The following is a 26,712-nucleotide window of genomic DNA, read 5'->3' on the forward strand; positions in this document are numbered from 1 at the left end:
CACCGGTTTACCAATACTATTGCAATAATGGCTGACTGTCACTGAAAACCTGGTGAACCGCAATCCTTGCTACAGTACATGGCCCCGCCTGATTACCAGCTTCAGCAGGCACCTGTCAACTTGAATGCAGACTACATGAGTGACCCCAGCTGGTACACACAATACACCTCTGACATTGGCTCATCTCCATCCAGTTGGCAAAGTATATAATGAAGGTAAATATAATGTACTATACTGTATTACACTATACAGTACAGTATTAACTTTAATTCCCAATGACACTACAGCATACAGTAGTTTATGCTTGCCATACTGTAGTAAACAGTGAACAAGGGGTGTGCACTCGGGCGCTCTTCACCAGTTATAAATTACTAATTTAAAGTAACATCAATATTAAGTGCAATGCATTTATAGTGAATTCAATTGAAGGAAATATATAGTGAACAAAGTGAACAATGAATATGAGTATTACTGAATAATTTCGTATAAATAAATAACCACCACCATGTGTGAATAATGTATTAATTGTAAAGCAGCTCAAAAACAACCCTTTATAGACCGTTCTCGAGTCTATATCTTCATTGTATTCTTCCACCGCAAGGGGAGCGCAGGACGTTCACAACGTAATCATGAAAAAAATAAAGGAACACAACATAGTGTGTTGCAGGAGAAGTGGTGAGCAGGATTTTTCAGCTGGAGATATGAAAGTACTTGGCCGGGAATTACACCAGAGAGGTCTGGATAGTCCCTACCCCAATGGAGAGTGGACACAAACCCTGGGAAAGCCTTGAATATGGCACTCACCACCTAGCCAGCTAGGATTCCCCCTGTGTGCCCCTGTTGTAGTGAGTATAGCTCTGATCTGTTTTGTTTTGTTTTGTGTTGTGCTTGCTGGCTCCGGCTGGAAAACAAATTCTTTATTGAACTGCTTTGTTCTGTCTGGTGTCTTGATCCCAGTGATAAGGTCTGGTCTTCCCTGATAATTAGTCTATTAACTGTTCAGTTTAAAAATCTACAGCTCTCTAGGACCAACACAGAACTTTGTACTTTTTCCCTGAGATAATAATTATTCAGCTATGTGAGATTCATCGCGACCATTCTTCTGAAACAGTTTCCACAAACATTTTTACAATTTATGTCCAAATCTGACCATTGACCATGAAAGCCATACTGCCTAGTAATGTATACTATGCAAGATTTTTTTAACTGTCTTCAAGTACTTACAATACAGTATATAGGGTTTAGTAATCACTAGAGATGTGCAAATAATTCTTAGGCATTTGATTTCCTACGAATCTGACGTTTATTCACATGGGAATATTTGCAGCTAAATCCCCAATCAAGCACATTCACTTTTTTTTTTTTAAGAAGAACAATTTTCACACATACATTTCCTCACAAAGGTGTGAATGCCTACATTACCAGTAGACAAGGAAGGCAGTGTATTGCTCCAAGGAGGAAGAACAATGGGCTGAAGAGCAAAGGTTGGGATAAAAAAAAATCTTTATTTGCACAAGGAGACAAAAGGGAGGACCACAAACAATTCCTGTAACCTGTTTTGCCCTGGGTACAATAGCTCTTTGACAAAGCACTCTCCAGCGCAAAACACGTTAGAGGTGCTGTTCTTGGTCCTCCGTTTTTCATCCATGTGCAAATAAAGATTTCTTTTTTTTTTTTTAGCCGAGCTCTTGTTCTTAAGCCATTGTTTTTCCTCCTTGGATCAGTGCACCGCCTGCCTCGTTTTCCGGTTTTGCTGCACATTGTGGCAGGGAGCACACCATTACCTATCTTCAGTGGCTACCGATTTCATGAGTTATATGTTTTTCTTCTTCAATCAAGTGATTTGGGACTGTGATTTTTGGGTTGCTGCAGTTGTGGTTTACACAGGCGACCTGCAGGCAGTTATGGGACGGGACTTCTACGACACCGTACCGCGGTTGACATTACGGTCCTCTACACATCACTGTCAGGGCCTGCCATACACCTAGGAATCTTATGATGTGCTTCATTTCAGTCACCAAATGGGACTTATGCATACCATTGAATACATGTTTCAAGGCTCAGCCACACAGAAGGAGGCAACATATATTTTTCTGGATGAATATTTACATTTCTACATTTCTACTATATGCTGTGGATCTTGTTAGCTTTGACTTCTGGATTTACTTCCACTCAATACTGATTTTTTACATTTAAGGCCAATTTGTGTGGGCGTTCAAAATCAAATTGAATAAAACAAATCAAATGTTTTATAACATTTGCTATCAAATGTTATAACGTTAACAAAAAGGGAGCGCAAAGTGAATGCATTGGCGGATTTTAGGTACATTTGTCCATATGTTTCCATGCCAAATGCAAAGTTGAATATTTGGCTGCGAATCGAAATTTGTCATAAAACACTGCAAACAATTTGCTAATCAGGTATTGACACATTCGTCCATATCTAGCAATCTTTGGATTACCACTGTTGCAGATTTAAATGAAGAGGATTACAAAAAAATATCACTGCATCTGGTTAAAATATCCACATACAGTATCTGCCAAAAGGGATGATACCTAATTACTTGTTGCTGGGTATACAGTATTGTCTTCCTACACTTAGGTAAATGCTCAAAATACTTGCTTCAATGCTCAACAGTGGCCACTGGAAAGTCCAAACTTTTATTAGCAAACAAATCGCTAGACCACTAATACATGATGATCTACAGACTAAATACTTCTTACCTCAGTTGACTTATAAATTAGAACTAGTAGTCGTTCAATAATATTGCTTTACTCATGACTTAAAAAAATAAGAGAAAAGAGTAGCACTCCAAAATAGTGGTCATATTTATTCATCCCCATTTCCGACCAACACAGCAGACATTTCTCAAGGTTGAAAAAGGTATACTGTGTTGGTCGGAAATGTTGAATGAATAAATATTAACCACTTATCCACTATATTGGAGTGTTACTCTTTTTACTTACTTTTTATGGGATTTCACTGTTGAGTTTCAGCACCAACAAATATCTTTCATTTTTGAGTCCACGTATACTTCTACTATATGTATTGTGGACTTACTCATGACTTTCCAATGTTTTGATATGGACCCCTCACCTGATCACAAGAAAACACACTACAACGACTTTTGGGAGGATAAACAGGTCACAGCTTTATTTCAACAACACATATCAAAACACATATCAAATACTGTATATACTTTAATTAAGCGAGGGACCCAGGCAGCTTACTTCGCCATCATCTCTAGTTAGAAATTGTTTAAATATTTAACAGTGTGTTTTAACATTTTTAACAAAATGAGTTACTGTAGTTGGTGTTTAATAAGTGTTTCTCAAATACACTAATATTTTGCCCATTAAACAAGTCTAGAAGTGTCTAAGATGGTTACCTCTCTGTAAATCTGTATTAGTGTTAATTCTGTTTCTAAAACACTGGAAATTATATATACCTATGACTCTCTATTACTTTGGTGCAAATTTATTTAAATTCCCTCAGAGTGACAATTAGTTAATACTGGAGCAGTTTCTATAATTATATATTGCACCAATTTTTTTTAATTGATTAGCTCCTAGTAGCAGTTCCTCCTACTCATTTTTTTTTTTTAGCCCTCATTTTTTTTAGGGTGAGAACCAGGGTTCCCTCAGAGCAAAATGCCACAATTTTCAGCTCTGTGACCCTCCTGGTTCCCGACATACCAGTGACATTACTGGTTTTAAATTAAATCTTCCTCAAGAAAAACAAATTATCTCACTAATAGGAATCTGCAACATCATCGACTGTGGCTTCCCATTGGATGGATATTTAAATTCCCTATAAAAACCATGAAGTGATACAGGTAGCCTTACTAGTAAGTATCTCATCAACCACAGGTCACCAGAGTTGAAAATATTGCAGTTCAGCTTTGAAGGACCCCCAAATCCAAACTGGTAAAAATAAATGGAAGTTATTTAAGGTGGAATGCTCTTTTAATGTAAGCTTTTAGCACCCTGGCGATGATTCCTCTACAATTTGTATAATGGAATCTGAAATAGATAAATGTTGGGAATAATGATGCTTTATGAAATTATTCAACGAGTTGGGGTTCACTAGACATGTACAGAAAACATGTTTGCTTGTGGTTTCACTTGCACCTGAAATATTCTGAGGTTAGGGTTATTACCCATGACTATTTGTTATTGGGTATCATCAGTAAAGCTAGCATTCGATTATGCAGTTTGTTTTAACTACAGCCAATTAATTGGGTAACTAATTCCATGGATGTATTTTAACAACTTTGCTCCAATCACTTCATTCATCATAAAATTTTATGGAAATATTTATTTGGGAATTAAACTAAGAATATATACTTTTCTCATTTCTGAATTTCAGTTACATGATATTTATTTCTTTGGAAAGATTAAATATTGCTTCTATATTTTTTGCACAAACTGGAGTGTTGTACGTGTTTTCTTAGGATTAAAGAGAGTAATGCTAGGTTCCTGCTACCCACCATTAATTGTATTGAAGTACTGTAAGAAGATGCTTACCAATCAAGTGCTGCTGCTTTGATCAGTTCTAAAAAAAAATATCAGAAATATGAACTGGGTGGAGCATCTGGTTCTAGTTGCAACCCCACCCAAAATATCGAACTGGATTCCATGATTTTGGAAATAAATGCAATTGATCCAAGAAACACATTTGGTTCATCAGAAAAACATTATACATTATTTAAAAAAATAATCCTGCTGATGCATTCAAAATTACAACATTAAAACAGGCCTGCCAACTCTTTGTTGTCTGTAAGCAACTACACCTTTAAATAAATGTTGATTTTAAAAATATGTAGTCATACTCAGCATCGCTTTATAGTCAAACATTTTTTTTTTCAAGTGGGAGTTCAGAACATGAACTGCTACTTTAATAATGTCATTGTTTATATTATTCTAATAAAAATATCTCTGATGCTACACATATGCTTTCCATCAGTAATTAAGTGATATTATCTAGTGGCTCTTATATCAGAATGAAAGATTCATTGTCTGGAAAGACTTGATATGATGTTTTCCAACTTCCATCTTTAGGAAGTATATGGGGTCATTTGGCTGCTATCTTTAGAACAAAGCTGTGCTAATGCAGCACTGGGATTTCACTTAACTAAATTACTTTTTACTAAGCAACGTCCAGGAAATACATATTTTAACATTCACATTTAATCATCAATGCTGCAAATAACCATTTAACAGATCTTAACCTTTTATGGCCATCTTCTGTTAAAAATTAAAACAGTTATTCAGTAATTATGCCTACAGGATACAAATATATATAACAAAATATAGAAAAGCCCAAAGCTACATCCAATATCACAAAAATACACAGTGAAATACCTATATATTTTCTTGAAAAAGAGCCATTTAGTTAAACCCTTTTTTCCAAAGCATTATAAGCCTGCAAGCCACATCAAGGCATGACCAAATTTGCATGTCCTAACACTACCTGATTAAAATTCTCATTTACCCCATATTTGGAGGGAGGATGATCACATTTGATCTGTCCAAGCCCAACAGCATGAACAAGACCTGCTAACTTGGAAAGTTGGGAGGGGTGAGTTTAAACCCTGGGGTGGAGGGGCCACTAGCCCCCAAATAGCTGAGACCAGCTGGAAAAGTTAATAAACACACAGAATCCTCCTTTTGACACTTACAGTATATACATATATATTATGTGGTATGTTTTGGGGCTTCTGAGCTTGCTGTGATTCTGTGTGTTTAGGATATAAATAAACTTTAAAACAAAAGTACTACAGTAAATACATTTTTTTTTTACTGAAACCCAGATTCCATACAATTTAGCAATGCTTTTTATCAATTCACCTTGAAAAAAGCTGTGTCACATTAGTTTGTTCCCTCTACTTACCATCTCAACTTTGTGACAATGGTATACAAATGTGACCTAATTGTCAATGGTTTGAAGTGTCATGTATGAAGAATAGTTTTTTTTATAGTTACGTAATAAATAAATATTTCACATGACAAAATAACAAGTATGGGATTGATACAGAATAGCACAGATTTAAGATGAAAGTCATTAAAACTAGAAAGTAATAACGTTATTAAGAACTATCTTCTGATTACGTAGCTGATATGACTGCTTTAAGAAACAGAAAATAAAATATAGAAACCTTACCAGTTAACAGTACATTGCAAAATAAGTAATAGGTACTTTAAGTCATTCCTACTAATGTTATGTCAGGATATAGAAGGATGGATTAGTAAGTAAAATATTATTTTTTGTTATTCCAATAACTTGCCTGCCTTTTGCATCCTAACTACAAACACCTGCATATTCTCAAGTGGAAACTAAAGTTTGAGAAAAGTTCAAGAACAGCTAGAGTTCAGGAAAATTACGCTGTTTACATTGGAGGCCAATACTTGCAAAACATAACACAATATCTTGAAAGTAAAGGAAAGTCACAGTTGGTTGATGCAAAATTCATATATATGAAGAAGCTTGTGGCATTGTGCATGGTATTTATGATTGGATTAATTTGTGTTATTCCTTCTGAAAATTGAGCTTGTATTTCCTATCCAAGTTATTTATTTATTCCATCTCATGTTTTTGCGACATTTCACAAAAATATGTGAAAATGGCTGTAACCTAATGTAGAATGTGTAGGTCAAAGAGTAAGAGGCCCACACTAAGGAGGAGAATATGAAAAAGTAGGGCTGTAGAGTGGATTCTGATTTTGCAGCTAGCAAAGGATGCTGGGAATGCTGATATTTAAAGGTAAAGCTCAGCTGGTATTAAGCAGCCTGATGCAATGAGGCAGGAAGAAATGCTGGGCTGGAATTGCTAATCCGCAGATGACAATCAGATGCATTTTGCCCTCCAATGAATAATAAAGTAAAATACCATAATTTGTGAGTTTGTATAGAAAATAAAAACATAGAGAAAGATGTTAGAATGATGTTGATCAGTAGACCCCTTTTTCTACAGAAGCATCCTTTACCTTGTGTGATCTTTAGTTTGTAGGTAAAATAACCTGTCATGTATCTTATGTATCCAGGGTCTCTGTGTTCCCCCTTACCTCTGCTGATGTCTGGAAGTTGTTTGGGCAACAGCATCGCCGGGGACTCCCGAGTGTAACTAGCTCAGGCCCCGCCATGTTGTGCGCGGTTTGCACATGTGCAATGGTGTGAGAGTTGCGACAGCTCCTCCAGACAGCTCGCGCATGCGCAGTGTAAAAGCGTGCGAAGCGGGACCAATCAGGTGCAGGCTCTGAGCTGGGACTACAGATCCCATGAGCCTTAGCGATGGGCACCTGATCTTGCCAACCAATAGGGTTGTATGTAGAAGGGAAGTAGGAGGTTGACAAGGGACCATGTTAGGCAGTAGGAGCCAGGAAGAGTAAGGGGTAGGAGGTGTCTGTGCAGAGAGGCAAGTAGCCTCTGCCTTAGGCCAGAGGAACCCCATAAGGCCCCAGTTTAGGCCCTGAGTCACCTCCAGCTTGTGGTTGCTGTAGGGACAGGCCCTTTAGGTAGGGACCTTGCCTGTAGTATTCAGTGACAGCCAGGGACATAGCTGCTGAAGCTGAGTAACCTGATATTCCTAGTCTGGGACCAGACAATTGGACTGCCATCTGGCCAACCTCTTCCGTGGAGTTCCGGATCTCGCTGAGTACCTCATGGATCGGCGGATGCTTTTTGAAGTAGTCAGCGTGTCCAGGTGCTGGAGTGCCCGGCAGGTATTTCATAAGTGCACCAACATATCAGTACCTTACAGGCGCTGATCACGCCTTGGGGGTGGGTTCTTTGGGGACACTCAGGGGTTAAGTGACCAAGGGACTGGGTTGGTACATTGGACATGGTGTGGGAATACACGGTGGTGGGTCAACGCTTATACCGAGGGAAAGGATTATGGTTAACCGTGTTGATTATTATTCATGTACATTCTGTGTAACACCTGCAGTAAAGGTTATGAAGTTAATCTAAGAGCTGTTGTTACTATTTCCTGTCTGGGGTTATCTCATAGTATTGGGATCCTGGGCAGGTGGAGGCGCTGCCGATTAATATATTCATTGCCCCAGGCTCACAGTGGCAGAGGCTCAGATCTCTGTGAGCCTACAGCTACATGCAGCACTAGTAGACCCGTCTTGGTAAAGGGAAAGAGGGCTACACTTACATTAGAAAAGTTTGGGTTTAGGAAAAAAAATGACATGCTTTTACTTCATTTTAATTCAGCCACATCTAACAACTGAGAATGTATTAATTGACTGTCCATTTACTACCACATCCAATACTGTCTCTCTTGTCAATCATTTAGCTCCAGCTTTCATTTTTAAATCCTTATACATTTTTTCTCTCTCTTTATGCCCTGTATTCCACAAATCTTTTCATATTTATATTCTACTAGCTATTATACCCGGCGTTGTCCGGGCGTGGAAGGGCAGGGGGCATGGAGTGGAAGGGGCGGGGGGGGGAGGGGCGTCGAAGGGCGGGGGGGGGCAAGGGGCGTAGAAGGGTGGGGAGGGCAAAGGGCAGGGGGCAAAGGGCAGGGATTGGCGGGGGGGGCAAAGGGCAGGGAGGGGCGGGGGGGCAAAAGGCAGGGAGGGGTGGGCGGGGGCAAAAGGCAGGGAGGGGTGGGGGGGGCAAAGGGCAGGGAGGGGCGGGGGCCAAAGGGCAGGGAGGGGCGGGGGGGCAGGGAGGGGCAGAGGGTGGGGGCAGGGGGGGCAGGGAGGGGCGGGGGGGTTGCGGGAGGGGCGGGTTGGGCAGGGAGGGGAGGGAGGGGCGTGGCAAAGGGCAGGGAGGGGCAAAGGTCAGGGAGGGGTATGGAAAAGGGCAGGGAGGGGCAAAGGGCAGGGAGGGGCAGGGCAAAGGGCAGGGAGGGGCAAAGGGCAGGGAGGGGAGGGGCAAAGGGCAGGGAGGGGAGGGGCAAAGGGCAAGGAGGGGTGGGGCAAAGGGCAGGGAGGGGTGGGGCAAAGGGCAGGGAGGGGCAGGGCAAAGGGCAGGGAGGGGCAGGGCAAAGGGCAGGGAGGGGCAAAGGGAAGGGAGGGGCAAAGGGCAGTGAGGGGCGGGGAGGGGCAAAAGGGCAGGGAGGGGCAGGGGGGGCAAAGGGCAGGGAGGGGCGGGGGGCAAAGGGCAGGGAGGGGCAGGGGGGCAAAGTGCAGGGAGGGGCAGGGGGGAAAGGGCAGGGAAGGGCAGGGGGGCAAATGGCAGGGAGGGGTGGGGGGCAAAGGGCAGGGAGGGGCGGGGGGGCAAAGGGCAGGGAGGGGCAGGGGGGGCAAAGGGCAGGGAGGGGTGGGGCAAATGGCAGGGAGGGGCGGGGGGGGCAAAGGGCAGGGAGGGGCGGGGGGGCCAAAGGGCAGGGAGGGGCGGGGAGGGGAAAAGGGCAGGGAGGGGTGGGGGGGGCAAAGGGCAGGGAGGGCAGGGGGCAAAGGGCAGGGGGTGGGAGGGGGAGGGAGGGCAGGGGGCAAAGGGCAGGGGGAGGGAGGGCAGGGGGCACAGGGCAGGGGGAGGGAGGGCAGGGGGCAAAGGGCAGGGGGAGGGAGGGCAGGGGGCAATGGGAAGGGGGAGGGAGGGCAGGGGGCAAAGGGCAAGGGGCAAAGGGCAGGGGGAGGGAGGGCATGGGGCAAAGGGCAGGGGGAGGGAGGGAAGGGGGCAGGGGGCAAAGGGCTGGGGGGCAGGGGGAGGAGGGGTAGGTGGAGGGTGTCAGGAGACAAAGGGCAGGGGGAGGGAGGGCAGGGGGCAAAGGGCAGGGGGAGGGAGGGCAGGTGGCACAGGGCAGGGGGAGGGAGGGCAGGTGGCACAGGGCAGGGAGAGGGAGGGAGGGAGGGCAGGGGGCAAAGGGCAGGGGGAGGGCAGGGGGCAAAGGGCAGGGGGGGCATGGGGCAAGGGGCAGGTGGGCAGGGGGGCAGGGAGGGTAGGGAGGAGCAGGGAGGGTAGGGGGGGGGCAAATGGCAGGGGGAGTCAGGGACGCGTTAAATAACCAATTCCCCTGCATTTCCTCACCTTGCACACGTCCGCGCTCCTCTTCCTCCGGTTACCGGCCGACGTCCTCCTCCACCTCGGTCTCCTCAGCGGAGAGGCTGAGACGCTCTGGTGAGGAGGTGCTGTGCCTTTCGCGGGGAGAGGCGGAGACAGCCGGAGGAGCGGCCTCTGGGATGCGGAGCGGCCTGTATGAGGGGAGAGATGCAGAGAGCGTGCTCTGTGGGGGGGGGATAAGTGGGGCGGGGGTTAAACGGTGGGGGGGTGAGCGGGGGGGTGAGCGGGGGGGAAGGTGGGGAGGAGGGGGGAGGGGGGGAGAGGGGGTGAGTGGGCGGGGGGGAGAGCAGGGGGAGAGCAGGGGGAAAGGGGGGTTAGTGGGTGGGGGGGGAGAGTGGGTGGAGAGCGGGGGGAGCAGGTGGGGGGTGAGGGAGAGCGCCGGGTGAGGGAGTGGCCTATGGGTGGTGAGAGCCGTGGGGAGCGCTCTCGGGGATGGTCAGCTGGGGGAGCGGCCTATGTGAGGGGAGAGCCGCATAGAGCATGGGGGGGGTGTGTGGGTGTGTGTGTGTGTGTGTGTGTGTGACCTTTGGCCCGTCACTACGCCTCAGGCCAATGAGAGGTGTGCGGGGGCGGGCGGGCCAAGGAAGCAATCTCATTGGCCTGGCCCAAGGTCCAATGGGATTGCCGCTAGGGACACAGGGAGGGACACAGGGAGACACATACAGACATAGCCACATAAGACACTCAGAAATATATAGTAGATTTCCCTTTCTCTCCTTCTAAGACATAATATTATTTTTATACTTGTGTTAAAATCCTTTACTGTGTTGGAGAAGATTTTAGTCTTAGGCTGCATCCAGGGTGAGGAGATATGCGCATGAGCGCTCACACTCGGTGCATTTAAATACCTTTTAATTGATGCAAGCATCCAAAGTGCCGCTTGCTGCGCACGCGCGAGTGAGCTCGGGCAGGAGCGGAGCTCGGAGAGACAAAGAAATTTGTTTTCCCGGCGCTCTGGCATGTCATGTGACAAGGTAAGAGCCAATGAGAGCACAGCAGTCACAACAATCAATCAGATGGAGCTGAGGATGTGATGTCATGCCCCACTCCAGACTGGCACGATCCCTTCCCGTCTGTGGTACGCCCCTCCCCCCCTCCCTCGAGCACACAGTGAGCAGGACAGCTAATCTCTCCTGCTCTGGCAGATGCTGATATCATGCCTCGTGAGCGTGAGCGCGCGTCTCCCCACCCTGGCCCCAGCCTTATTCATTGGAATGCAGCTTAAAGATTAAAACAAGTCGCACAATTCGTCATCTAACTGATTGTACACTGTCCCATCTTTTATTTCCACTCTCTTTCTTTTCCTATACTATACCTTCACTTTATTCTCCTTCTTTTTTCTCTGCTTCTTCCATCTCTTTCTTCCTTATCTTCACTTTTGTCTCAATCACTTACCTTATTCCTGCTTGCTCTTTTTTTGTCTTTCCACCTAATTTCCCTGTCTTTCTGAAGCATTTAAGTCCGCTCTTCACTGTATCCCTGTTTCTTTGTTTTTCTCTAATGTCAATTGTCTAAACTGGGGGCTGTGAGATTTTCTGGGTGGGTGCAGCGCTTACAGAGGCTCTGCGCTCTTCTCCAAAGCATTTAAATTAAATGCTGAGGGATCGAGGGGACCATGTGAGGCCTCTGTAACTCCCTTACCTGATCTTCCGTGACTTCAGGCGAGGCGTCACCAATGCAGCACAGCGTCAAATGACGTTGTGGGGTCGGAAATGCCAGTGACATGATAAGCGGGGGGGAGGGTATCAGCAGGCGGGAGCAGAGGGGGGGGGCAGGGTGGGGCACAACTAAAATGTTTGTGCACCCCTGGTCTAACTGCTTACTCTTCTGTCTCTGCATCTCCCCTTCCGCTATCTCGACATGTTTTTGAAATCTCATAGTGTTGAGATGGAGCACAAATTCCTGAATTTATTTAAATTATGCATTCTTATATTAAACTTGTTTTTGAAAAGTTTATCAATATACTGTAAAGGATCAAAAATGACTAAACTTTCACAAAATGTTTTTGAGTTATTTCATGATATGGTGTTTTTTTAAATAGTAATAAGTATTGCTCCATTATATGTAAAGTGTGTCAGAAATAGCCCTGACATAGGTTCCTAAATCTCCCTTTCTCACAGTTCCTTGTCTGTCCACTGAGTGTGCTGCTGTTACTGTCTGCTCTAGGTTTTCCTCTGTCTGTCTCCTCTTCGGTGCTCCTGTCTTCTGTCTTGGCCTGCCTTATAGTTTCCTGTTTCATGCACCTCCTTGCCTTTGCTTTATATGTTGCTGACTCCCTCTGCCTTGATCTGTTTCTGTTTGTTCTGTATTGAGTCCTGTACATATTAAAGGCCCTTGCCTATGATCTGGCTTGTCCCATTTGTTTCCTGCTCCCTGGTCTCAGTTCCTGCTGCCTTGCCCTGCCCTGTTCCTGCTGCCCGCCTTGTTCCTGCTCACCTGCCATGTTCCTGCAATCCTGCTGCCGACCCTGATGATCCTGCCTGCCGCCTGCCACTGAACCCTTCTTGTGACCCCAACCACACTATCTGCTGTCTGCCAGCAACACTGAGGAGTCTTGCCCGCTTCTCGCTGTTCCGGCCTTTGAGGTCCTACCCGTTCCTAGAGTCTCCCTCGGGACAAAGAGCGTATTATGAGTGCACTGCTAAATATTGTACCATCTACTACTATAGATGGATCTCTGAGAGCATAGAGCAAACAGCTGAGAACAGAGCTATAGCCATGTGAGTGTGCAAACGTTAACTTACCCCCTGATGTCATAAAGTGGAGACGAGGAGGAAAAGATCCACGGACTGTGTAGTGGAGATTACACCACGTCCAATATCTCTTGCTGTATCTCTGTGCCGGGATGTGTCCTAACATGCCTGTAACACTGCCAAATTGGTGTTAACCGCTATGGTAATGAAGGGGTTAACCACTCCCACTATCCACCCAAGAGGCCTAACCACCCACCCTTGGGGCAACTACCCACTTCACCCAATCCCTTTACCCCAAGAGACATTTAAAAACACAACAACCCTACTACCCACCTCCTCTACCCCCAACAACCCCCTGAGTACAAACAGTACAGTACAATAATGGTCTACATTACTATTATCCAGATCTGCATAATAGTGCATTTGACCATTAAAAATAAAACATTATCAAGCCAACATAAAGTAAATGAAAGTTGCACTTACCCCTGCCCGGATGAAAGCCGTCCTCATCACCATCCTCCGCGTTAATGTCCTCTGTGGGAAGCAGCATAACAATCAAAAACAAATTAATGACCACTAACCCCTTAATCACCTTAGCGGTTAGTAACTGCTATAGTATTTAAGGGGTTAACCCACATCCCCCGCTACCCACCTTGGCAGCCTACCCACCCTCATTGAATCCCAGTGACTTGGAACGGCGCTAAACAACAGTGATAGTGCAATTAAATAATAAAAGTGAGTTATAAGGTGTAACTGAAATAATTCTCAACCTTCACAGGGAATTTGTACAGATTCCCTTGCAAGTAGTTAGAATCCAGGGTAGGAAGGGAGCGATGGTATCAGGAACACCCAAAAAGGAAAAAACACACAGAAAAATAATCTACGTAAGTACCAGCACTCACTGTCTAATAGCTAAATGATGAAAACAGTTGTAATGCAGAATAAACATTTAATAATAAAATGAACCAGAAATAAATCAAATGTGTTTGCAGAAACCAGTATCACAAATGGGCATGTCACAAAGTGAGGGGTGGGGGGGGGGGGGGAAAGAAGGAAAAGGGGAAAAAACATGAAACACAAGGAATATACACAAAAAAAATAAACGGAGAACGGAAAGTATGCTAGGGGGGCGACGTTTCGAGGGACTACCTCTTCATCTGACCCATTCCCCCAGGTCCAAAAGGACCGAGAGGTACTTCCCTAAGCCTCCCTTCCCCTATACCTGGTCAAATCAGACACCCCTGAAAATAGCTAGTAAACATATAGTGTAACATATGAGAAAAATAAATGAAGTGGTCAAACCCTCAGTGGCTCTGCTCCTTCAGCTGCTTGTGTGGAGTGCTCATTTATTTTTCTCATTAACCTTTCACTGACTGTGTGGACTCTTGGTGCTCATTTGCAAGCTGCTTTCTTGCAAGCTGTGTTCAGCTTTAACTGTACCATTAGTGGATTCTTGCTGCCCTGCTATTAGCTGTTTAGCTGTATTTAGCTTACACTATATGTTTACTAGCTATTTTCAGGGGTGTCTGATTTGACCAGGTATAGGGGAAGGGAGGCTTAGGGAAGTACCTCTCGGTCCTTTTGGACCAGGGGGAATGGGCCAGATGAAGAGGTAGTCCCTCGAAACGTCGCCCCCCTAGCATACTTTCCGTTCTCCGTTTTTTTTTGTGTATATTCCTTGTGTTTCATGTTTTTTCCCCTTTTCCTTCTTCCCCCCCCCCCCCCCCCACCCCTCACTTTGTGACATGCCCATTTGTGATACTGGTTTCTGCAAACACATTTGATTTATTTCTGGTTCATTTTATTATTAAATGTTTATTCTGCATTACAACTGTTTTCATCATTTAGCTATTAGACAGTGAGTGCTGGTACTTACGTAGATTTGTTAGTACTATACAGGGGAATAAGGGTCCCCTTTTGTTCCGTGCACCCTGCAATTGCATATATTTAACACCATCAGAGTGCTGTCTATCGTCCCCTTTTACCCACAGAAAAATAATGGTGCAGCAAGTTAACACAAAAATAGTGCAGCTGAATCTTGGCTCTAATAAAATGCCTACTTACAACAAGTAGGTGTAAAAACAGCAAGAACTGGAAATCTGATGGGAGATGATTCGTGGAGGCTTCCACTCGCATGAAGTGTCATAAAAAACAGGGAGAGACCATAATATAGACCAAAAAGTAACAAGTTTAATACTTAAAAAACACATAAGAAATGTACTCACATTGTGTACATAAAACGAATACACATAAGGTATTACTTGAGACAGTTGGTATGTCAGCAATCAGGATGTTAAATCTGCAGCCACTTCAGTGTCCCTCCACGAGAGTGCCCCCTCGTCGGATCGCAGATGGAGAGCGTCTGACGTCACGTCCGGTCCCGGACTGACGACTTCCGGCTGGAGCAAACAGGGAAGTGGGCGGCAGGATCGCAAAGCAAACTCGGTGTCTTCAAATGTGGAGCAGCTAGCAGACTGTGATACAGCTGTGCTACAAAGAGGCTCTACGCGTTTCGCTGTATGCAACCGCTTCCTCGGGAGCATAATCACACTCCCAATGGGCTCATAATATAAATAGTACATGCAATTAGTTAATTAATTAAAAAATAAACTAATCAAAAAGCTAGTCAATTAGACACAGGTTCTCCCCGTTAAGGGGTACATAACTCTGTGGTCAAAGACAAATGACGCACTAAAATAGAATAACATTTAAACAGATAAAATATATTTCTAGCCTAAAACCTAATATATAATACAATCAGAGTTAATTAACTCAAATCATGGGGGAGAGAGAGAGGAAGAGAAAAAACTATGATTAGTGAATTGTCTTATAGCAGCATCAAAGCATATAATTAGTGATATAACATAAAGGGCACACAAGGTGAAGAATAGAGTAAGTTCTAAAATGACACATATATATACTAATATTATGGTAACATATAATCGGATCTCAAGCAAAAAGACTATGGCTAGAGGAAAGGTGTAATTTCAAAATCTGCATTTAGGCCATTGGCATAAGGGTGTTCAATCTATGTATCCAGTACTGTACATCTCCCTTTTGCTTAGATCCAAATCCCTACTGCGACCTCTCCAGTACTGGGTTACATGCTCAATTGCAGTGAACAGCAAACCTTTAGTGCTGGAGTTGTGAAAGTTTGCAAAATGTTTTGAAACACTGTGTGTCTGGACACCACGTCTAATGTTGCTTAAATGTTCTAAAATGCGGGTTTTAATAGCCCTTTTTGTTTTTCCCACATACTGTAGCCCGCATGGGCATTCTAGGACATATATTATGTATTCAGTGTAACAGTTCATATATTGTTTTATTTTGAAGTCCTCATTACGGTTGTTACACTTAAAACCCTTTTTATCTGATTGTTTATATTCGCAGGCTTTACAGGTTGAGCTACCGAAAAATCCTTCTAGTTTTTGAAACCATCCATTGTTTTGAGTATCTAATTTTTTAAGTTCACTAGGGGCAATCATATTCTTCAAATTTCCTGCTTTTTTTAAAATCACTTGTGGATCCAGAGGGTTCAGGATCAAGAACCAGCCCACAATAGGCAGGAAAGATCCTGAATTTTGACAAGAAATGGGTCGCCATACTCAACAAATGCTCATTTGACTTGACCATACTGGTGATAGAGCAATACAGTAAGGAACTCACAAAAATCAAAAAGGACATTGAAGTTATGTACAATAAGCATGGCGACATGTTGACTGCAGACGCTGAGACCGACTGGACGGACAAAATTCAGATGGCGATTGATGTATACCGTGACAAGCTGGTGAAATACAAACGGGATATATTGAAGCAGGTAACGGCTGTCTACAAGGACCGACCGGTATACCAGTGGTTACTTGGTATTGGGGATAAGGCGCAAATCACCACAAGGGGCAGATGTTATTTCTCACGGTCAAGAAGGGCAGCGATTACAGGTACAGCAGACAATACCAGTGACACGGACCTGTCAGACCCTCAGGAGGGTACCTCTGCAGATTCTTTTTTAGGAATCGGCGCCCCCTGCGTCCCCCACACAGAACACTCTCTACCTTCAGGGAAACCCTGGATGCACGGCGCAACCCTGCCTTACCGGCCTCAGCGGCTCCTCGTCCCGGCCGCCGTCGCGGGATCATCCCCCTCGGCGATTTTGCCGCTATTCCACCTCCTCAGCGCCCGTAGCGTTCCCTTCTCCCGCACGCACACGTGCAGTTTCCTCATGCACGGGTCGAGCGCACACGCGCCTTACGGAGCGCACGCACAGTGCATACTCTTCTTCCTGCCCTCTGGACCTCAGGCTCTGCCCCCGCATGCCGCGCAGCATACTCACTGCAAGACTAAGATCCACCTGGCTTGTAATGACTGCACCAATCCGGAGAGTCTTCCTGCAGTTCCTCCTGACCTGCCCCCATTCCTGATTGGACCTCCCTGCTTTATCTAGCTTCCCTGTACTCTCAGTCTTCGCTCGACATAGTCTCTGTATGGATGTTACTCTGTCTACTCTTGGTGATTTCACAGGTTCTGACACGGCTCGTACGACTACTCCCTTTGGCTCTCGACCTCGGCACTCCTCGGATTACGCACTCTCTGGCTCCCCTCGAACACAGCTTGGACTTCGACCTTCCTCCACTCTCTGCTCCCTGACCTCGGCGTGACAATCACGATTCTACTTCTACACTCGGTACCGGCAAGTATTGTCTACCTTACTATATCTGGCCTAGCAACACTTAAAACCACACTCCGGATACGCTCCCTTTACTGCGGGTGCGTGTACTGTATTACTACTTCCCTCGGGACCCTAACAAAAATACAACATTAAAAAAACAAAATCCCTCTTTTTCTTACTTTTTGATGTCTTCACCCACCGAATCTGACTACAACAGCAACACCAGAAGCAGCAACTCCAGGTCCACGACACAATATCCTCAAAAGTCATGGTCCACAGGTAAAAAAATCTTTAAGTCTTTCTTTCTTTTCTTTTCTTCATCTTTATTTTGTAATCCATTTTGGGGTCTTTTTTAATCTTCATCTTTATTTATAATCCACTCATGGTTCTTCTTCATCTTCTGTCGGGTTCTCGTTCTGTGAGTACAGATTAATAAGAGCTATGGCCAAGCCTGAGAGTGAACCATAAATTATAAGAAATCTACCCTCTGGGTCAGGGATTATTTTTTCTGCATTAAATGGAACCCCTTGTCTGAATAGAGTCGCCACCCCTCTTTTCTTACTGCTGTATGGAGAATAAAATGTTAGCGGAAATACACTCCTGAATGTGTTAGGTGGGTTACGGACATCGAAATGAGTCTCTTGGGGGAACACTAGGGGCCTCATGCAGTAAGCCCCGATACAAAATTTTCGGCACGAATTGCGAAAATGTATTTTTTGGGCGATTTGCCCTCGCAGTATTCAGTAAGGGCCGAATCCTTCCGATCCCTGCTGAAGCACTGCGAAAGCAAAGCTGCCGATGAGCTGTGGCGATACAGCCTGGCTCCCGATAAGGCTCCCGATAAGCCTTTGGTGCCGATAGATGTTTGCAGCTGAGAGAGACAAGCCGCTCTCTCAGCGCAAACTTCGGCACCAAAAAAAGTATTTAAAAACAACTTTTATTTATACTCTACATGTGCAGGGGGTCTTCGGAGCTGAACCGCGTTGGTTTGAGGTCCGGGGACCCCCTGCCCCCCGAGATACAGGCCCCTTTATGAGGTGCCGGTATCCCTCGGCGTTTAAAGGTCCCGATCACGTGACCGCGGCCTGTAAACAAACCAGAGGGATACCGGCACCCCATAAAGGGGCCTGTATCTCGGGGGGCAGGGGGTCCCCGGACCTCAAACCAATGCTGTTCTGCTCCGGAGACCCTCTGCACATGTATAGTATAAATAAAACACACACACATCAATAAAGACTCGTTCCTTACCTTGGCGGCTATGTGCAACGGTAATGAAGCAGCATGAATGTCTTTTTAATTATACTGTACAGTGAGCAGGGGGTCCCCTGAGCTGAACCGCATTGCTTTGTGGACCAGGGACCCCCTGCTTCCCGAGTTACAGGCCCCGGTATGTGTCATCGGGTGGCAGTGTCGCCGCCATGTTTATAGCGTCCCCGCAATAAACATGGCGTCCACACTGTAACCGATGGCCCAAACCGGGGCCTGTAACTCGGGAGGCAGGGGGTCTCTGAGCCACAAATAAATGCGCTTCAGCTCAGGGGGCCTCCTGCTTCCGCACAATATTATTAAAATACATTAATGCTGCTTCATTACCATAGCGGATAGCCGCTAAGGCAATGAAGGGGTTAACGCATAGTAGCATGTTTATTGGGGACAAATGCCCCCAATAAACATAGCAGCAATACACAACATACAGTATAGTAATGGGCAGAATGACTATTATCCACAAATGGATAATAGTGCAGTTGTCCATTTACAATACTTACACAACAATAAAGACTTTAAATACATATAGCACTCACCCATGTCCCACTGCCACGATGAAGGCCATCCTCATCTTCATCCTGCCCATGCCCCATCCGCTTCTGCAAAACAAACACAAGAATTACAACATCCAAATTAATGTCCCCTAACCCCTTAATCACCATAGCGGTTATTAACCGCTACAGTTATTAAGGGGTTAAGCCACCATCACCCACATACCCTCCCCCACAAAGCCCCCCAACCACCCTCACCCAATACCCACAGGGGAGTCCTACCAAATACCCTTGGGCCTAATACCCCCTCCCCCAGCACATACAGTACAATAATGTGCCAAATAACTATTATCCACATAGGGATAATACATTATTTGGCCATTATTAAACACATTCAATAACGTTAAAATGTAAATAAAATTGTACTAACCTCATCAATAAGAAGTCTCCGTCGCCAGCATCATCCTTGGGGTCCGTTGCCAACATTAGAAATAGCCACAACATTTCAATATCATTAACATAACACTGAACCCCTTAATCACCTTATCGGGTACTAACCTGAAAGGTAATTAAGGGGTGAAGCCATCCTGCAATGCCTACAACAGTTATGCATAACATCTTCAGTGAAATAAAAACCAATTGCCTAACCAAATTCCATTTAATCATTCAATCTGTAGGCTCACATGCCTCATAAAACATTGCATTTACAGTGTATACATGTAGCATAACATGTAAACTGCATGTACACGCTGCAAATCAATGTTAACAATACAATAATGCCACTCAAATCGCCATACATCACAAGAAGTATATTATTTAATACAATAAACTCACCATCAATGAATTACCACACATCAATTACATCCCTAAACAATTAAAATACCATCCATACCAATTACACAATGAACTAAAGCTATCCTAACAGAGAACCACTTCAAAACATAGAAAAAAGTACACCAACAAATACAATATACTAAAGCAAGGCTTTCCATATCCTATTGTACGGCCTGGAAGCCCAAAACTTACATCTGTCTAAAAATAAAATACATTTAGCACACATCAATGCATAGCCACAATGATTAACAATACAGAATTAGAAGCTTTAACAACACTATCATTTCTTACCCTGTATATATATCTGTACACATACATACAGACATACATACAGTGGGAAGAAATGATATGCATTGTAAAAAATGAAAACATGAAAAAGCAACACAAAAAACAGTTACATTAAGTACATTTCTTTATTTAACTTACCATTACTTGCCCCCACCGACTCCCGTTGATCAGCTTACTCACGAACCAATCCACGACACCATCCACGACACCATCCAGGAACAAATCCACGACACCATCCAGGAACAAATCCACGACACCATCCAGGAACCAATCCAAGAACAAGTGCAGGAACCAATCCAGGAAGCAAGCCACGAAGAAATCCAAGAAACAATCCACGACACGATCCAGGAACAGGAACCCATAAAAGAAAAGAAAAAAACAAATTAAACATTAAAATAATAAAACATGACAATCAAGGGTTGTACTAGTTTTATTCTTAGTGAATCTGTATTACAATACCTTGTTCCGGGGTCTTCTTGACATCCGGTGCCACGCCCTGGTCTTCAATCTTCAGGAGGAGGTCCGTCCTCCTCGGCATCTGCCTTCAAAATGAGACGACATAGGCTTTTATAGGCCTATGACGTCACATTTGTCGTCATATGGTTCCCACGGCCCTGATTGGGCCGTGAAAACCATGTGTTTTGGCCGATGTAAAAAAATTGATGACGTCACTTAAAGGCAATGCCAGCACAGCCAATCAGAATGGCTTTGCTGCTATTGCCTTTAAGAAAACGTCATGAAATGACACATGGCCGGACTCACATGGTACTTGAACCAATCAGAGTAGGGATGGAGTTCCCACGCTCTGATTGGCTGGCTTACCATGTGAGTCCGGCCATGTGTCATTTCATGACGTTTTCTTAAAGGCAATAGCAGCAAAGCCATTCTGATTGGCTGTGCTGGCATTGCCTTTAAGTGACGTCATCAATTTTTTTACATCGGCCAAAACACATGGTTTTCACGGCCCAATCAGGGCCGTGGGAACCATATGACGACAAATGTGACGTCATAGGCCTATAAAAGCCTATGTCGTCTCATTTTGAAGGCAGATGCCGAGGAGGACGGACCTCCTCCTGAAGATTGAAGACCAGGGCGTGGCACCGGATGTCAAGAAGACCCCGGAACAAGGTATTGTAATACAGATTCACTAAGAATAAAACTAGTACAACCCTTGATTGTCATGTTTTATTATTTTAATGTTTAATTTGTTTTTTTCTTTTCTTTTATGGGTTCCTGTTCCTGGATCGTGTCGTGGATTGTTTCTTGGATTTCTTCGTGGCTTGCTTCCTGGATTGGTTCCTGCACTTGTTCTTGGATTGGTTCCTGGATGGTGTCGTGGATTTGTTCCTGGATGGTGTCGTGGATTTGTTCCTGGATGGTGTCGTGGATGGTGTCGTGGATTGGTTCGTGAGTAAGCTGATCAACGGGAGTCGGTGGGGGCAAGTAATGGTAAGTTAAATAAAGAAATGTACTTAATGTAACTGTTTTTTGTGTTGCTTTTTCATGTTTTCATTTTTTACAATGCATATCATTTCTTCCCACTGTATGTATGTCTGTATGTATGTGTACAGATATATATACAGGGTAAGAAATGATAGTGTTGTTAAAGCTTCTAATTCTGTATTGTTAATCATTGTGGCTATGCATTGATGTGTGCTAAATGTATTTTATTTTTAGACAGATGTAAGTTTTGGGCTTCCAGGCCGTACAATAGGATATGGAAAGCCTTGCTTTAGTATATTGTATTTGTTGGTGTACTTTTTTCTATGTTTTGAAGTGGTTCTCTGTTAGGATAGCTTTAGTTCATTGTGTAATTGGTATGGATGGTATTTTAATTGTTTAGGGATGTAATTGATGTGTGGTAATTCATTGATGGTGAGTTTATTGTATTAAATAATATACTTCTTGTGATGTATGGCGATTTGAGTGGCATTATTGTATTGTTAACATTGATTTGCAGCGTGTACATGCAGTTTACATGTTATGCTACATGTATACACTGTAAATGCAATGTTTTATGAGGCATGTGAGCCTACAGATTGAATGATTAAATGGAATTTGGTTAGGCAATTGGTTTTTATTTCACTGAAGATGTTATGCATAACTGTTGTAGGCATTGCAGGATGGCTTCACCCCTTAATTACCTTTCAGGTTAGTACCCGATAAGGTGATTAAGGGGTTCAGTGTTATGTTAATGATATTGAAATGTTGTGGCTATTTCTAATGTTGGCAACGGACCCCAAGGATGATGCTGGCGACGGAGACTTCTTATTGATGAGGTTAGTACAATTTTATTTACATTTTAACGTTATTGAATGTGTTTAATAATGGCCAAATAATGTATTATCCCTATGTGGATAATAGTTATTTGGCACATTATTGTACTGTATGTGCTGGGGGAGGGGGTATTAGGCCCAAGGGTATTTGGTAGGACTCCCCTGTGGGTATTGGGTGAAGGTGGTTGGGGGGCTTTGTGGGGGAGGGTATGTGGGTGATGGTGGCTTAACCCCTTAATAACTGTAGCGGTTAATAACCGCTATGGTGATTAAGGGGTTAGGGGACATTAATTTGGATGTTGTAATTCTTGTGTTTGTTTTGCAGAAGCGGATGGGGCATGGGCAGGATGAAGATGAGGATGGCCTTCATCGTGGCAGTGGGACATGGGTGAGTGCTATATGTATTTAAAGTCTTTATTGTTGTGTATGTATTGTAAATGGACAACTGCACTATTATCCTTTTGTGGATAATAGTCATTGTACCAATTACTATACAGTATGTTAGGGGGGTATAGGTGTTGTTGGGTATATATATATATATATATATATATATATATATATATATATATATATATATAATATAATTATTTATTTATGTAGTTATTGTGGGGCTGGGGTGTGTATTTTTTTAATATTGTGGCTAGTGGGGGTGGGTGAAAGGGGTATTAGCCCCAACGGTGGTAGTTTAGGGCTTGCGGGTGGGTAGCGGGAGGCCTTAACCCCTTCAGGACCGTAGCGGTATTAACTGCTACGGTCGTGAAGGGGTTAAGTGCCCTCGCAACCCCCCCGCAAGTCCTAAACTCACACCCAGGGCCAAATACCCCCCTCACCCATCCCCGCTACCCACAATAACGCTGGCACGGTGGGTTAACCCCTTCATTGCCTTAGCGGTTAGCCGCTAAGGTAATGAAGTGGCTTTTAAATGCCTTTTTCCTGCCTCGGATGCATGCCGGGGGGCTCCGGTGCGGGTATCAGCTCCGGAGACCCCCGGCATCAATCACAGGCAGGAAAAAGGGCTGATTTTTCCTAAGTGTCGCCCTTGCCGATGCTTCTCCTTCAGCAAGTTGCCAACTTTAGTTGGCGGGCTGGATTGGCCATAAAATCTCCAATCTGGCCTGCCGATCAGCACCAAAAAGCTGATCAGGGCTTACTGAATTCAGGCGGGAAAAAAAAGTCCCGATAAGTGGCTTATCGGCAGCCGGGTGGCGAAAAAAATTTTTTCGCAAGAAAAGTTGCCGATAATTCCCACTTATCGGGGCTTACTGAATCAGGAGGGCAAAAAACGGCTATAAAATGCCGAAAAAGCCTTATCGGGGCTTACTGCATGAGGCCCTATATCTCCTCTTGATCTTTTAAGTTCCTGGAGAGCCAGTATCCTCTTTCTATTAGTCTGTAGCTCTAATTGCGTGCCTCTCACAGGCGATCACAGTTTTTTTTTTAATATTCTAACACTACAGTATTTTAGCAGGGGGTCTCAAGAGCTGAATCGCATTGATTTCAGGTCCGGGGACCCCCAACTTCCTGAGATACAGGCTCCATTATGGGGTGCCGGTATCCCCATGTTAAAATCCTGTGGGTCACGTGACCGTGGGATCTAAAGAAAGCAGAGGGATACCAGCACCCCATAACATGGCCTGTATCTCAGGAAGTAGGAGGTCCCCGAGGCTAAAATCAACATCCAGTCGGTACTTTTAATGCTTAAAAGAATGGCCAGCATTTGAATGCGCATTATATAAGATTTTTATTGATTTTACAAAATTATTTGTTATTTAATTATTATTGTGTGTGCAGGTGATGCTCAGCGTTTATTTTGTACCTCAGGGTGCTGCAACCTCGTGCAGGCTGCGGTGTATAGCAAGAAAAGAGCGCCAGGAACTCTCTTTGACTTTATTGAACAGTCAGCTTAGGACAGAACCAGATTTCAGTCACAAAAGATTGCTTCCTGCTACATGCAGGATTGACACTTACACCCTGGTTTCCTCAACCATGAGGTTTGTAGACAGTGTAGCTCTTTTTCAAGCCTTTCCCCTGTTGCCAAAAACAGAGCTGGAACCTTATCCAGCAATTCCTCAGCAGCTCTTCAAGGTGTCCTCAACGAGCCCCTGTGTTAAGAACCCACTTCCGACTGTGGCAGGATCCTGGTTCAGTGTAGTGTCTCTAGGGCCCTTATACTGGGAGACTTTCCCTAACATAGAAAACAATAAATCTGTTGCTTACCCTTAGTACCAGGAATATAAACATATTTGCAGGGGAGATCCCATCCTCTAGTTCCTCCTGGGATCTGAGGCAAAGGATCCAGGTCCCTAATATTTATAAGCTTTGTCTTACCCCCAGCGGTGGATTTGATAAATCCACTACCCATAAGCACTTAGCTGGGACGGCCGCCTCTGTGCTGCCGCCCCCTCCTCCTTCTGAACTGCAACATCAAATGATGCCATGGACGTCACTAACGTGACTCCGCACGGTGTCGACTTGCCATGGTAACGCGACGCCATGACGTCATTTGACGCTGCGACGTTGCGTTGCCATGTCAATGAGACGCGGTGTGATGTCATGTTAGTTACGTCCGTTGTGTCATTTGATGTTGTGGTTCAAAAGGAAAAGGACGGCGACAGGTAAGGAGGTGGCTGCAACAGCTAAGTGACTTCCCATCAGATGATAGGCCCGAGAGAGTGGCAAAAGTCTATAGGGGTAAACATTTTTGCAGCCCCCAAATTTTGCTGCCCTAGGCCCAGGCCTAACAGGCGCAATGGGAAATCCGCCACTGCATACCCTTGTTTCTGGGCAGGAAAAGAGAAGAACAACTACTGAGTCATCCCTTAACGGGTTGACCTTTCTAGTGCATTCTGGAAGAACAGGAACTGTCTAATCACCAGCCTAGATAACTTGAAATATGAAATAAGTTGCAGTACTTCAAATGAGTTACTTCACATTAGCTACATGAAATAGGGCCTGTAAAGGTTGTAACCCCTTAACTCCCTGTAGGGACCAGGACTCACTGGGATATTTCTAGCATAGCCCAAGGGTGCTACATTTATATGATCTATTCCACCATTCAAGACCGTACAGATAAGAGGGCAACTCTATCTGTTTAAAAAGACTACTACAGGTCTGAATAGGGAAATACATTTCTAAAGTGTTTTGTGGGTGGAGAGTTATTTGTAACAGCCTCCTTTAAACTGTGTTTATATTTTTTGACAATTTCTATATTCCAGGTTTCCAGGATTAGCTGATGCCTATCACATGGGATAAATAAGGAGTAACTAAGAAAGTTAAGGGACACAGTGCTTTTTCAAGGGTTATGCAAACACCATGAGGTAGGGATATGTTCGGCTATTTATCCTATTTATTTTTATTATTTCCCAGTATTTTATGTTGAGGGATTATCCAGTTGTGGTTTGCAATAATAGAGAAGTTTATTTTTGGATCCCTGACTTGGTGCTGAGATATTCTGGTTCTCTCTGCTGCTATGAGTAAACAAAGGCTAGCTATGAACACCCTAGCACATTTCAAGGATTTTCCTGCAACACATTCTTCACTCAGTGTCATACAGTGTGTGTGTGTGTGTGTGTGTGTATCTATATATATATATATACCTTTTTCTTTGTTTCATCGTCTTAAATTAAGCACAACCAAATAATTTTACTTGAATGCCTATTCTAGATTTATAAACCGACCACAGGTTATAGACCACAATCCTTCAACTGGTAGGTACATAGTGTAACATATAGGCCCAGATTTATTAAGCAGTACTATTGCACATAGGTGTCTTCCAAAGCCAATTTCTTTCTACAGAAGAAAGGGGAGTATTGTTTCTAACTTTTCTTCCATTCCCTAGAGTAGTGGTCCCCAAACTTCAGTCTTCAAGTACCCCCAACAGGTCGGATTTTAAGGATATCCATGCTTCAGCACAGGTAGCTCAATCAGTGGCTCAGCCATTTTTATTGACACACCTGTGCTGAAGCATGGATATTATTAAAATATGACCTCTTGGAGATACTTGAGAACTGGAGTAGGGAACCACTGCCATAGAGGAATCAAACTAATTACTTGCATTTTTCTGGGGCAGAAAAGTGAGGCACCACTCTGTAGCAGTGCATGGGTTAAAGCAGATCCACTAAAAAGAATTTCACATGCAGTAAGTGGGTGAGTAGATGTTTTTCAAAACTTTGCTTGCCACT

This window comes from Ascaphus truei, chromosome 3, assembly GCF_040206685.1.
Source record: "Ascaphus truei isolate aAscTru1 chromosome 3, aAscTru1.hap1, whole genome shotgun sequence".
Classification (NCBI taxonomy): Eukaryota; Metazoa; Chordata; class Amphibia; order Anura; family Ascaphidae; genus Ascaphus; species Ascaphus truei.